Source organism: Teleopsis dalmanni, chromosome X (assembly GCF_002237135.1).
Source record: "Teleopsis dalmanni isolate 2A chromosome X, ASM223713v2, whole genome shotgun sequence".
Classification (NCBI taxonomy): domain Eukaryota; kingdom Metazoa; phylum Arthropoda; class Insecta; order Diptera; family Diopsidae; genus Teleopsis; species Teleopsis dalmanni.
Genome location: NC_051848.1, coordinates 52,072,948 through 52,087,864, shown reverse-complemented (window position 1 = coordinate 52,087,864; position 14,917 = coordinate 52,072,948). Strand labels below are relative to the sequence as shown.

Here is a 14,917-nt window from a genome sequence, read left to right as displayed (position 1 = left end):
TATGAGCTGGGCAAAAACAAAGTAGATGAAAAGTATTGTCATTGTATTTTCTCAGTTCCCTAGTTTGCAGTGACCTGTAAGTAAACATACTATTAGCCTATTACGGGGCATCTCAATGGGAATATTGGATACATAACTTCTCTTTAGAACATGGACATTTATGAAAATTTTATTTGAGGACAATGTTCTAAGGCTAAACAATGAGTGTTTTAAAATTAATCGATTTTAAAGTTTATAACAGTCTTGAAAGAAATGTCTTCATTACTTACTTCCCCATTAATCTATAACTAGTACAGGTGAACAACTCAAGTGGAGTGCCGCTAGTTGATGCAGTCAAAACAAGATATTCCGGATAAAGAATTACAGCATACTAAAGAAAGGTTTCGGAACTTGATCATTTTTCCTATCATTACAATAAAAAGTATCCTACCCATTAGATATGTATAACTTTGATTTAAAGCTTCATTATCTTACTTTTTATACGAACACCATCACAAATCATATACAAATCTCTTTATACAATTATGATCCCCATTTTTTTATTATCTTGTTATACAAATTTGTCTCATATGAATCTGTGTTATAGAGGGTTTACTAAATGAAATAACCTTCGAACCCTAGTTATGTTATATTTGTTACATTGCTTTTGTTTTCCCTCAAATGTGAACGATCGATTTTTTATGCATTCAACATTATATGTATATGAAATAAATCTCGTAACAGTACAAATTACGATTATAGTATTTGGGGCTCCAAATTGATTACAAATTTTTCTGAAGCTCAATAACAGCTAACTTCAAGCCCAATAGCTTTATGATCAAAACTATATCAAGGTATATTATATATATATGTTTATATCGACATATATACATTTTTTTATTTACTTTATATTTTTTATTCAATTCTGCATCAATTTTTACGTTACAATAATTGAGATTATTAATTGGTCATTATAGATTAGATTAGTTTAATAAATAATATTACTATTTTTTTAAATTAATATTTTGTAGGGGTACCAATAATAGACTGAAACCTTTTTAGCATAGAATCAACCAATATTATAGATTAATCTGGATCAGATTTCTCCTGTTTTCAAATGGTTAATCTTCAAAACCGACTACAAATAAAGTCTGGTGATTATATTGGAGCTTACAGAAACCACGATTGTAAAAATTTTTTGGAGAAGTCTGAAACAAACATTTTTTATTTCTTGAACCTTTAATTGAGACCAAATTTCTTACTCTATTTGATGACACATGTGCCCAAATTATATTGCCAGCGCCGTAATTTAATGTAGCGAACTTGACTTAAATTAAGTAAGATTGGAGATTTAATATTTTTTTCTTTCTTGAAGCTTTTTTGTTCCTTTATTTTCTACATTTTTATAAATAAAACATTCAATTGTGTACCGAACTGTTCAGTAGCTTATGTTAGTTAGTTAATTTCTAGCCCGTGGGAAATTCCCTTTTTCAAATGCTCCAATACTAACTCAAGTGGTTAAAAAATGCAGGCACCTAAATTTTCAAAAAAAAAAACACTCTTAGAATTGTTCTTAAAAAATAATATTATTTTTTTCGTCTGAACTATCGATCTATATTAACGGTATTTTTACCAGTATCATTTAAGCTGTGATATGAGTTTAGCATTCACATGCAGTTTTATTTTTTTCAATAAAGAAGCGATTAACATTTGATTGTATTTTATTTTAAGAAATGATGTAAAAGTCTGCGTACTTTATTATTTCAATTTTTGCAAAATATTTTGAAATATACGCAACTACTCAAAAAATTCTTAGCTGCATCTAATAGGCAGTGAGCGATTGTCTGTATCTATAAATGTATATATGTAATCAAATATATTTATATATTCTATGTAGGTCAATTCATTTATTTTTCTACATTCATTTATTTTAATATTTTTGAATTAGCTTTTATTAAATGAACTAGCAAAAATTAACAACTAAAATAATTTTTTTAATACTGGTATGTTAAATTTATTCACCACGGCACCCTTAATTAACAGGATTTCATTGTATTGCTCTGGCACCCTTTCAAACAAAACCACCTCATTATATCAAATAAACCAAGAAATGCCAAAATTTAAGCGTAAACACTTCAAACCGATTAATGGTCAGACGGAATATGTTATAAGTAATATAACATATTTGAAGGGTCACACATTTTTGCCGGCTAAAATAAAAACAACAACATAGCAGAACGCATAAAGAGCGCAATAACAAAACAAAATATAAGAACACAAGGAATATAGAGCAAAGCAGAGAGAGTGAATGAATTCTATTTTGTTGACAGCAGCAGTCGTGCGCATTTTTATGTTTTGGGGAAGATTTGATTTGCCAAACGGACCCTACTGCAATGTTTGTTTGTTTGTTGCGTTAGTTGCTTCGAATTCGTGTTCGAAAGTGGAGTGTGTGCGGTGCTCGCGCATTAAGGCAGTGTGAATATTTACTTTGTTGACAGTGCCAACCAAGAGCATAAAAATAATTTAAAGGAAAATTATTTTTCGTGCGCGCGGTATCAAGCATTTAATAACAAATGTGCACAAAAGAAAATAAAATTAATTTTAATATATAATGATTGTTAATATATATACATAAAATGTATTATTAAGTGGTATAAATAAAATAATAGTGTGGAGTGTTTTTCATTCAAAAACGAAATTCAAAAAAAATAAAAAATTTAAAACTATACAACATAATTTATTTCGATATACGATGTAATTGCAAATTTATTTTATTTTTTTTCAACATTTGCATACTAAATTAAAATGTAAGTTAAACACAAGAAGTACATTTTTGTTGTTGTCGCTGCTGCTGCTTTGGGTTGGTGTTGTGTAAAAAGGATTGCGAAGCGTTTACGACAATGCGGCGTGCAAAAAATCGATGTCGCTAATTTTGAAAATTGAATGAGAAAATCCTTCTGCTATATGTGAGTGATAAATTGATAAATAATAATCGTAGGCAAAAAATTATTAAATTATTTTAATACAAGTTGAAAAATATTTTTATTGTTTAAGTGAACAAAAAAATGAAGAATTCTTCAACGCGTTCAATTTGTTTTTATGCAATGTGACAGTTTTTTATAACATAGAATGTAAATAGGCAAGCAAAAAGCAAACGGTTTTCTAGAATTTAAACAAAAATCATCTACATAATCAACAAACCAATAAACAAAATTTCAGGGGAGGGTTCAGTGTACAACGAAATTTCGTTTTCAAAAAAAAAAATATCAAAGTAAATTTTCAAGTTTTGAAAATTTTAGTGCTGTACTCATTAATCCACCACCTAAAGTTCGTTTCTCTATTCACCATTCAACATCATTCCAAAAGAACCCTTTTGAATTTTACAAATGGTCAGATATAACTAACCACGATTTTGTTGTTATTGTCATTTGTGTCTTCTGAAAACACAGTGCGCGATAAACAGGTGCGCGATATATAGGTACTATAATTAATTTCAATGTAACAAGTTTTGCAAAAATATTTATTTATTAATTATTATTTGATTATTTTAAATGCAGTTTTTATAGTTAATGCATTGTTGTTGTGGTTAATGTCCATTTCGAGATAGTGAACGGACCGGTCACTATGACTCCTTAACTCACCTTCACCTGTACTCAATTGTATGTGTGAAGTTGATAACACTGACAACTGGCGGTACGTTTTCAAATGAATATGGTGAGAATGTTCCCATATCTGCCAGTAGTGATGGATAACCTCTCTTTGTCTTCAGCAAAGTGTGGGGTAGATTCCAATGTGTATCGTTGATGTTGAAAAGTTTCAGTGCCTTGTTGCGTAAATTTAGAGTTTAGCTTTCAATATGAGATCTTTAGAGTGTTGACCTAAAGCACTGTTAAGACCTTTTTAAACGATTAAAATTAGTATAACTTAAGACCAAGAGTGTTGACTTAAACCACAGTTTAGATCCTTTTGAACGATTAAAATATGCTTGACTACGATTTTTTTTTTTTGAGTGTAGTTTCGAAAGTTTTACCATTAGTCGAAGCATTGAAATAAGAGTGTGAAAGATATATAATATATAAGCATATAAATTGAATAAAACTAAAATTCTAAAACAAAAAAAAAATTTTTATTTTAAATTTCCCATAAAATGTAATATTGTATTATAAGAAAAAATTATGTTAATATAATATGTATGATCGTAGTTGGACATAGTCATTCTCTGGTATTGAGTTGACTGCATTTTATTATTGTTAATAATCATCAATTCTATATATAAATAAGTTGGATGAAAAGTACACTTTAAACTTATCAAGAGAATAGTTACAGTACCAGGTTATTGTGATGGATAGTTGTTAGGAAAATATCAAGGAATTAAAGCAGTCTAACGACGAAGAACATCTCTAAGATCGTGGGTTATATAACCAGACACTAGCTATTTAAAACTTATGCTATTAGACTGTGAGTTGCCTTCAATGCAAATTGTAGAAGTTGTGGAGTTCAAGAAGAAGAAGAAAACATAAAACATTTCTTGTATAGATTCTCGAATCTTGCTAAAAGATGCTGGAAAACTTCTTAGGCAAACATGTCTTCAGTTAAGTTTTTTTGTGAACCAGTGGTGTTATTATGGTTCCGCAAAGTCTTAGTGTGTTGGTCAATTAACCCGACTACAACATTAATCGAAATGAATCTACGATTAAAGAGTATATAAAATTAACCTACGACGATTTTATGGTATATAAAAGAGAATTAACCGTATTATAAAATTTTGATACAATGTAAATAAAACTAAGTATACTACGCATATATTGAAAAATTATACAAATCAGTATAAGAATTTAATTACGTAGTCACCATTATTATTATCGATTACGTATTATCAACGCTCAATACTGGAACTCGTCTACGTTAAATGTAGATGTGTTAAGTACAAAAGTGGATAAGCCAAGACTATTGCTTAATGAATGAACTACATTGTGTTCGTTAGAAATAGGAATCAACGGGGTACCAGCTCCCAACGGAGCTAAGTACTGCGACTACTTCATTTTTTGTGCTGTACATTGCGTTCGTTACTGTTGGTAGTATTATTCCCTTTGTATGTTGGTTTAAAACATTTGCGATTAACTATATATTTAAATGTATTTTATAGGGTATTTTTGTTATGAATTCAGTGAATTAAAAGTTATTTCTACAACATGCAGTTTGCTTTTTACTATTTTTTTTTACCTATTTTCTTTGCTTGACTTTTGTGTCGTTATGGACATAAGGTACTTTCAGGAGCGATCGAGTGTGGAATTACTTATATTACTGTTGATAACAACCAATTCTACCTACATACAAAAAAAGGTGAACTAAACCGATTTTTTTAAAAACGGACTACAACAACATCAATATGGTACATCATGATTCGATAGATTTATATTCTGATTTTTTTAGTCCAAATTATAAAGAGTATAAAACAAGAGACAAAAAACCGGTACTCCATGGTATCTTAAAAACGTATATGTTCATTACGATCTAGAAATTTCATTAGTTTCTGATGCTATAGCTACATACTACCAATAAAACAAAACGAAGTTATACCAGCTTTGGAATCCAACTCTTTAACAACTTTTTTCTGGTCACAGAAAAAAAGTCCTCATACCAGCTTATTTGATATTATAGATACATAGATTTTGAAAGCCTTGGGAACTATATCACCAAGTCACTGCATTCTTTGAGAATTATAGTGACAAATTCATTCTAGTTCCATAGGCGCGCAGCACTTAAAAATGCCATTATGTCCCTTGGAGAGATATTTCCTATTTCCGTTATAAGTGTATAGGCATTGATAAGTACCAAAGTCTGGAAACACTATTACAATTACACAGAATGTGTTCTGCTGTTTTCTCTACTTGGTGACAAAATCTGCAGCTATCGTCCCTTGTAATGCCTAGATTCCAGAGATGTTTTTTGACAACGCAATGTCCAGTGAAAACCCTTTGATAAGTTGGATGCCTTTTCTGTTCAGCATTAATAGCTCCCTAGTTCTGGTTTTTCATCTAATGTGATAGTATAGTAAATATCCACAATTCTTCTAAATATCTTTTATCTATTTTATTAACAATTTTATTTTTCTGTTAATTGCCTTATGTATAATTATAAGAGTTTAATAAAAATTTTCAATTACTAGTAAGAAGGATCAATTTTTAACAAATAATAAACGAGAAATGCATATGATATATTCCTGTTTAATGAATATATCTCTTATCTTAAGCTTATGATTAAGCTTTTTTGGTGTTATCTCGTAAAATTTTTTACATTCATCTTTAAAACACACTTTTTTTTATAGTAAATATATCACTTGTTTTAAGCTGTTGTCTCAAAAGTCATTTACCATTACACGTATTTTATTTTAAAACTATATTTTTCAGGTATATATAACTTGAGACTATCGATTTTCTATATTCGTCCCCCAATGTATGCTACGAGTATAATCGTACTTCTGCTTACAATAATCATATCGCTCGCTTGAAACTTGAGTGTACTACTTTTTTAGTGTTGTTAACTTTCAAGACTTTAGTTTCCATTTTAAAATATTATTTTTATTGTATAATGATAAAATCTCCTGTTAAAATTTTGAGGCTACTGTTTTAGAAGAGCCATACTTAAGTTCTATTAGTTCATTTTTAGTCGTGATGGCTTTGTATAATTAACATCTTGCCATTAACCGTTCTAGGCTATTACTTTTCAAGAGTTATCTTCCCCTTAAATCTCAATTATAGACTATACTTCCACTGTTTAGTGACACATCTCTCTTGTTATCAACTTAAAGCTATTGCTTTTCCAGAGGCTTCTCTCCTTTTTTTATTTATACTATGTTTTTAAGTTTCAGAAAAATCCGTTGGTTATGTCCTCTGAAGAATGTGTCACTCTGAAAAGTAAATATTAATTTAAATGATAAGAAAATTTTTTTTTGATTATATATTTTTTATTATCTTCGAAAATCATTCGCTTTTATTTTGTATAAATCAGAATTTCAAACCAAAACTGTCTTTTTTACATACCCGACCCATAAAGCGGTAAGAATTACAACAGTAATATTGACTCATTTTTGATATGATAATTACAGCCTTGATATATCTATATCATAAACCATATAAGGTTGGAGGAAGGGTGTGCATCTTTACAACATTGAAAGCTATAAACTAAATTTATTAGAAAAATTTTATAATTTTGATAGCAACATTTTAAATTATCAATAGCAGTTTTTTTTTTCTTAAGATAAGTAACCAAAAATAAAATCTAATAAATTATATATTTTTTCTAGCTTATAATTAAATCATTTTTCCATTTTGTGGAATTATATTATATTGTATATAATTTTTTTTTAATGAAGTTTTTATCTGTAAGTATTATGTGCCTTTTTGAAACGATTACGAATGAATAAGTTTTTCAAATGCCATTTCCTGAAATTTAGATAAGATTTTTTTTTATACTAAGAAGTGAATATATAGTTGTGTGTGTATATAAGAATTAGTTAATGAAGTATAATTTTTTATAAATTATTTTAAATATTGAAGTTTAAAATATTGAACAAATAAAATAAATAATAGTAAAATTATTCAAAAAGTTATTAGTCATATGAGATTTATTATTCAGAACACCAATATCTTATACACAGTACGAGTATTGTGTTTCACACATAGTCGGAAGAGTTTTCTCTTTCAATGTATATATACAAAAAAGCACGAACCTAAAATCAAATAAAAATTCTCCAATATAACATCACACAGAGTACTGAGTTTTATATAAATCTGCAAGAAAACGCCTTCTAAAATTTGGAGGTTAAAGTTTGTATATAGGGTAGGAATTTAATATTTTTGTTTTTAATATTTTTGTTTTTAGCTTATTATTATATGGCATACCTTCTGCTCAAAAAGTATCCGGATTTTGTTGTTTGTTAACTACTCTTCCAGTAATAGACCTTTTTCAAACCTTTTTCAAACCTTTTGTTATGTTGGTACACCCTTTCTTGACATACGGTACAAATTTGAGTGCCATCTGTCAATTAGCTTGTTAACAGCAGCTGTTAATGTGAGACTACCTCAAGTGCATTTAGCGAATTTTACTATGGAAAATTCTTGTTGTACGCGATTTTTTGACTAAACACGGCACCACTGTCATCGCTCAGACACCATATTCGCCAGATCTGTATCCGTGCGACTTTTTCCTGTTCCCGAAACTCAAATTCCCCTTTCATGGTAAGCGTTTTGAGTCCATTGAATCGGTAAAAGATAATTCGCTAAAGGAACTAAAAGCCATAACTTCACGGGCCTACGAAAAGTGTATGGAAGATTGGGTTAAGCGTTGGCATATATGTATCGCTTCAGAAGGAGCATATTTTGAAGGAGATAAAATAAATTTGGAATAAAATTTAAATTACAAAATCCGAGTACTTTTTGAGCCGAAGGTATACAATAAAAAAGAAAACTTGTTAAATAATATATAAATTTCTTCAATTATAAGTTGAAATTATAAGTTGAAATATTACAAAATGGAAATGCAAACCTTATACCTTTCTCATAAATGACAAAACTTAAAACTTCTCTTCTTATTCCCCTTGATTTCGAAAAAATGAAGTTGAACACGGTTTGAGACACTTGACAGTGTAACGAAATCACTAACCTTTTATGCGAATGTAAAATATATATTATCGGAAATTTTTTTTCAAATCAAAAAATTATTTTGTGTGGTAAATAGAAAGAAAGTAGATAGCCTAAAATTACGAGCGGACCATTGAACCATTCTTGGTTTTTGCACGACGATAATACACTATTCATTGGTTCTTGAAGATCATTTCTATAAAAATTAAAATCATATCATCTATCCACAACCATCCATTTAGAACTGTGTGATGTCTTGCTATTTCCTAAACTCAAGAAACCATCATTTCGGACACATCGTTAAGGATTTTTATCTCCTTAATCGTGTCAAAATGATGTCTTCGTCTCCAAATCTCTGTGCACTTTAAAAGCGATTCTGAAATCAGTTTTAACTATTTTTTTTTACACGCTAACGTCCCATCCGTACTATTTTCATGGATAAAAATCTGCAATCCTCTAACAAGAATAGGATTCCATCTTTTCCTGATATAGAAAAAATGAAATTGAATTATTTTAAAAAATAAAATAAATAATAAATATGAATTAATGAAAAGATTTTTTTTTGAAATAAAAAAGGAATTAATTTGTACTAAAAATCGTTAAATACTTATTTGACAATTTAGTATCTTCACAGCAAGTGGCTTTCTCTTGTTTTTCAGGGCTTTTTGAGGCAATCTGGATCATTATCAGCATTTCTAAAAAATTGATACAGTCTGATTTCATCCGTTTCGTGCTGGTCTGTCAATTTTGCGAAACAATCTACTTTAGTTCTTGATATTCGACTTAACAAGAGAAAAATCAAGCATATGATCTGATATCTCTTCGTTTTTATACATTAAGTTTTCAAAAGAAAATTAATTGTTAAATTATTGGTAACAATTTGTTACGATACACAATTTTTCCAAACTGAATTACTAAATTTAATTAAATATTTTTCTACTTATCTATTTAAGATAAAAATCTAATATACTATAAATGCCGTCAAGTAAGTATTTATATACTATTCCTATATCGTATGATAAGCACGTGAAAAATATTTGTTTCAAAATTAATTTCTATCATATATCAATTTTTTTTTTGAAGCGATTAGTAATCACTTCAGTATTTGTTCAGTTCTATTATTGGAAATTGATGATGTGTTCTTAATTATTAGCATTCTTAGTGCTTAATTTAAAGTATTGAACATTATTGATTAAAAAAGTTATTTTGTAACTACTTTGCCAACCAGAATACTGTTTTGAAAAACTTCCCAACAATCTACTTTAGGGTAAAAATCATTGTGAATTGAATTAACTTCTACAACGAAGAGTTAAACCTTTATTCATATAAATCTATACCATTTACTAAGATTACTAATATCTTACCTAAAACATAAACTAACATGTTCTCCTAGATAATACGTATCTACAGGAGTATCCCTTTACGATATGCAAGAGAAACTTCGATAAAGCAAAAGTAACACCATACTTCCTACTTATTTAACATGAAGTATAAAAGCATAAAGCTTTATAAAAGTATAAAGCTACTATTATCTACAGTAGTAGCCCCTCAACCTAATATTTTGTACATATGCAGTTTAAATGCAACCACTGTGAAGCAAACTACTACCTAAGACAATACTTGATCACTGCGCTTAGGTGCTTTAAGCAATACGCTTGATCCTTTTTGTTCCATACTATATAAACGAAGCGACGACGACTGAACATATTATCTTTTATTATACAGGATTCAACATGGAATATGCAACACTGAAGACTGTAATCTGTGTCACACCCACACCCGCAAATCTATTTGAACAGATGTGCGCATAGTTTGAAAAATGAAATGAAGCAAACACCTTTACAAAGCAAATTATAAACGTTCTTATAAGAATCAAACTACAACAGTATTTGTAAATAGAAATACAGACGATCCTGATTTATTTTTAATGCTAACGATGATCTTCAGATGTAATACCTATCACAGTTTAGTGCCAAGTATATACCAACGTCAAAAGGAGATGTCATTGTTCCACCGTCATTAGGAGCACTAACTTAGTTTGCTTATGATTAGTCAATCTTCAATAAAGTGATAATTAGTTATAGTAATGCTTGCAGTATTATTTTTATTTTTTGTTTTTCTAAAAGTGACGCTTCTTACAACGAAAAGAAACTATTATTTAAAAATTAGAACAGTTCGAATAGAAATGAAAAGACAGCAACAAAAATTTTAGTTATTTTATTGAAATTTGGCTGACCATACAACGCTGTTTCGAGTATTGTCAAGTGCAGATCATCAGTTATTTTAGGAAATATTCGCATTTTTCAATTAGTTTATAGTTCATATATATGTTAATTTGTTTGGACTGCAAGTGACAGACTTCGCTTCAAATTAGAAGGGATGACCAAACGTGTTTTTCCACAAGTAGCCAAGACTGCACAAACTATCAATACTCAAGCTTTGACTTTTTTGTCACTTTTTCTTGTTTTTGCTGGTTAGTGATAAAGCAGATGTTTAGTAGACACTTTCTTAGTGTTTCTCACAGCCGTGGCAAGAATCATTAAATGATGTTTTCAATCGTTTACCATAACTGCCATATACATACACCTAAGAATTTAATCTGAGAAACTTTTGTTACGATACTTTTCTTGTTGTTTATAATTTTGTGAATTTGTGAAAAGTAGTTACCCCTTTTCATTTTTGATTTTCAGTAATAAGTGATAAGTAATAAAATGTTTCCACTGACTTCGTAAGACCAGTTAACTTACTTGAGATTGCTTAAATTACTTGAGATTGCTTGAAGTACTTGAATCAGAAGTAAGTTAACTGCTCTAACGAAGTCAGTGGAAACGTTCTTCGTGCTCCTCGGGGAGGTATGCAGATCTGAGGTCAATTATTGCTTAGTCTGATAAAGTGATAAACAATAATCCAGTCAAGATGTAGAGAGGGGTTTTGAAGAAACCTCGAGTTAAAAAAAAATATAAGTGCTTAACTGCACTAGCTCAAAACAGCTTCAACATAATAATAGTGGACACGTATTACATATATGATTATCAAAATCTTAGATCTTAAAGTTAAACATCTTATATTCGAAAAAATTTGTTTTGTTGGATATGCAAATTATTTTATCTACAATTATTTGAGCTATTTAAGAATTAAATATCTTTCTGCTGTACAAGTTATATCCATATAAAATCCATAGATATCCATAGATAGTACTGTGATCTGTGTACCAGCTGCGTATAACCTCGTTTTTGTAATGCTTATTATATATTATTATATACCAAAATTTTTCCATAAATTTTCCACGTAATAAATTCTAACAAATTTGCAAAGCAAAAATCAGAAATCAGAAATCAGCAGAAATTATCACTAATTTTTAATTTCAATATTTTTCTCGTTGACGGTTCGGCTGATATACTAAACTAAAAAAGCGTCTGGGCGATTAAGCGGTTAAGGTCAAATAGCATTATTTACATTATAATTAGTATATCTTTTTTTGAATTCCAACAAACTTTCAATTTTACTTAATTATTTAAAATAATATAAATTCAAAACGAAAGTATGTGAATATTCATACACACAGCATTTCAGCACGATACGCCCTGAATTTAAATATGAGTGCAGTTGTTTTTGTTCACTGCCGGAAGTGTCAGAAGCAGGCATTACAATAGAACAAAATATGACAAAAAAAAAAAAAAAACAAAAAAAAAAACATTAAAGAACATATAAAAAAATAAGTACAATAGCATCGAAAGAATTTACAATCTGTGTTTATCACAAATTTCCAGTGTACAACAATTCATGCTGATCATTCAAATGGCTTGCCATGTAGACAAAAACTATTTGTACACAAATCATTGCATAAATGTCAGATTGTTACACATAATGTTCATTGGATTGAAGCCATTCCTCGCAACTTCACCGCATGTTCTGCTGTTGGGTCTCGATTTGTCGCAACTATCGTCGAATTGGTGCGGCTGATTAATGTGGGCTTTAGGCTGTAAGTTTCATGCTGTAGCAATTCATTGAGTGCCAGAACTACGTTCTTCTTCTAAGTGTACCACCCTCGCTATGGATGAGTACGTCTCACACACAATTGCCTCTGCCTACTGTGGTCTCCTCTTGTGTCTGTCTTCAATGCTCTCTGCTTACTGCACTGGCCGCCTACTCTTTAAAATAATATAGATGATTATTCAATTAATATAGTGTCGTCTGCTCTCTCTTCTGTGTGATCGACTGACTGCATGCATTTCGATGTAAAGTCATTAGTATTTTTTCAAATTAATTTTATAATTTTGTTACGCTTTAAGTGCAAATATACTGCAATTAAGAGAGAACATTTATTTAAAATATATTAATTTTATTTTTTTTTATTTATAACATTTTAACGATGAATCTTTTGAAAAATTAATAAAAACAGTAGTTGAATTATAATTACTTTGATAATTACCTACCTCTAAAGTTCAAGTCTTAATTTAAAAAAAACCATACATTTACCATATTAAATTAAAGTGAAAAAAATTATAGTTTAAAGAAAAAATACAGAGCATTAGAACAACTGTAAACATCTGTCGTCTGCATTTATTATTGTTATGGCTAACCAAGAAACTACAAACTTCACCATTCTTTTTTTGCAGTAGGTGGAAGCATCGAAAACCACCATGTGAGACTTAAACCCACTAATTCACCTCTTAGGAGTGAATATAGAAGATTGCCACAGCATTGCGAAAACTTGTTTCCAGAGAAAAAATATAGACTTAGTACCTAGCAAGCTAAATTCACAAGGGCGTACATTTACCATTCAATTCTAATGCAGCCCATATATAGTCAGTCATTATAAAAGGCTACTGAACAAAAACAAATTCCTTACTAATAAAATTGCTTAAGCTGGTTTTTCTATAAATTCTGTTATTGCACCATTGTCCTTTTCCAATATAATCTATTATAATAGTTTTATTTTACCTATCTTATAATAAATTGACTATTTAATATATTAAACTACAATTTGTTAGCTCTGATATTTTTCTCCAATTTTATAACAATCATTCCAATGCTTGTCTCAGAGTCTCTGCACTTTTTTATAAAGCGATTTCTAGAAAATTTTTAAATAAATATCTATTTATTCAATTCCCTCTTTATGCAAACGAAATTCTTTTCTTCAGTACATCATTTTGGGGTTTGCGCGTAGAAAATAATCGCTAAAATATACACCACTAGAATAATCGAAGCAGTTATTAAATTAGTCTTTTCAAACACAGGATCGTTTATCGATAACCTTCATCACACATACTTCTATGCTATATTATAGGGAGAGTACAATAAGCGATAGTAAAAATTTATTTTTGTTTTTATCGATACAAATCTCGACTTATCAATTACCTACTAAGTCCATAGCACAAAAAACAAAAAAAAATATAAAAGGTACTATCTCCTAATGGAGAGGAACCAGCTCTTTAGTCTGGCGGTTACCTGAAATGTCGCGTCAGTAGCGACTTCTTTCGCTTGGAAACCATTTTTCAATTAGAGACCTAGTTGTAGACCAACTCAATCCATAACATAGCTCCGTACTAAATCCATAGTAACATCTGTTGGTAGAAATGACTTCCTGTTTTCTCTAGTCTGATAATATTGTTGGTATTATTGCGGATTCCAAAGTAGACAAAGTTCTTTATATTGACAAAAGTGCAGTTATAATAGCGACATGCTTACTAATAAAAAGTATTTTGTAGATTATATAAAGTTCACGAGTTTTTAAATTTATAAATTTGAAGCAGGCTTCAGTGAACCAAATCAACATCGGTACAACGAAATGGACACTAGGGAGCAGTATAAATGAACATAAAAATGACTTCAAAGCAGAAAGAGAAACTATAGCATTAGCACAACACATGATTAGCAACAAACATACCCCAGATTTTGATAATAGGCGAAGAAATTGTACATATAATAGATTAAGAAAGGGTACATGGCAAAAGACTAACACTAGAGTGCTTACACACCCAGAAAAATATCGGGATGATATTTTGAAAATGAACAAAAAGAAAGACATAAGTGCAAGTTACCTGCTCCTGTTGCATTTCGTATCAGCCCACTAATCCTTCTTTTATTGGGGTTTTGTTTATTATTTATCATTAAGTTATTTTTATTTTATTGTTTATCAAATTTACTCCTTGCATTATACCTTGTTGAGTATCAAAAGGATAGAGCAGGGCAATTCTCATTTTAATCCAACTGTAGATACTATCGAGAATCATTTTACAAAGTCATATAAGTTTTTGCAGGGATACCGTAATCAGGCATAGCGGCTTTTATAT

The 14,917-nt window shown here is 29.6% G+C and overlaps 1 protein-coding gene across 1 annotated transcript in view; it reads left to right on the top strand.

Annotated features, from left to right (window-relative positions):
• The first annotated feature begins 2,663 nt into the window (after positions 1–2,663).
• The window catches only part of LOC119689900 (glycoprotein-N-acetylgalactosamine 3-beta-galactosyltransferase 1), a 30,553-nt gene continuing 18,299 nt past the window's right edge, over positions 2,664–14,917 (top strand). Inside the window, exon 1 of the mRNA XM_038104830.1 lies at positions 2,664–2,945. The gene's annotated coding sequence lies outside the window, so the exon portion shown is untranslated. The remainder of the gene's footprint in view (positions 2,946–14,917) is intronic.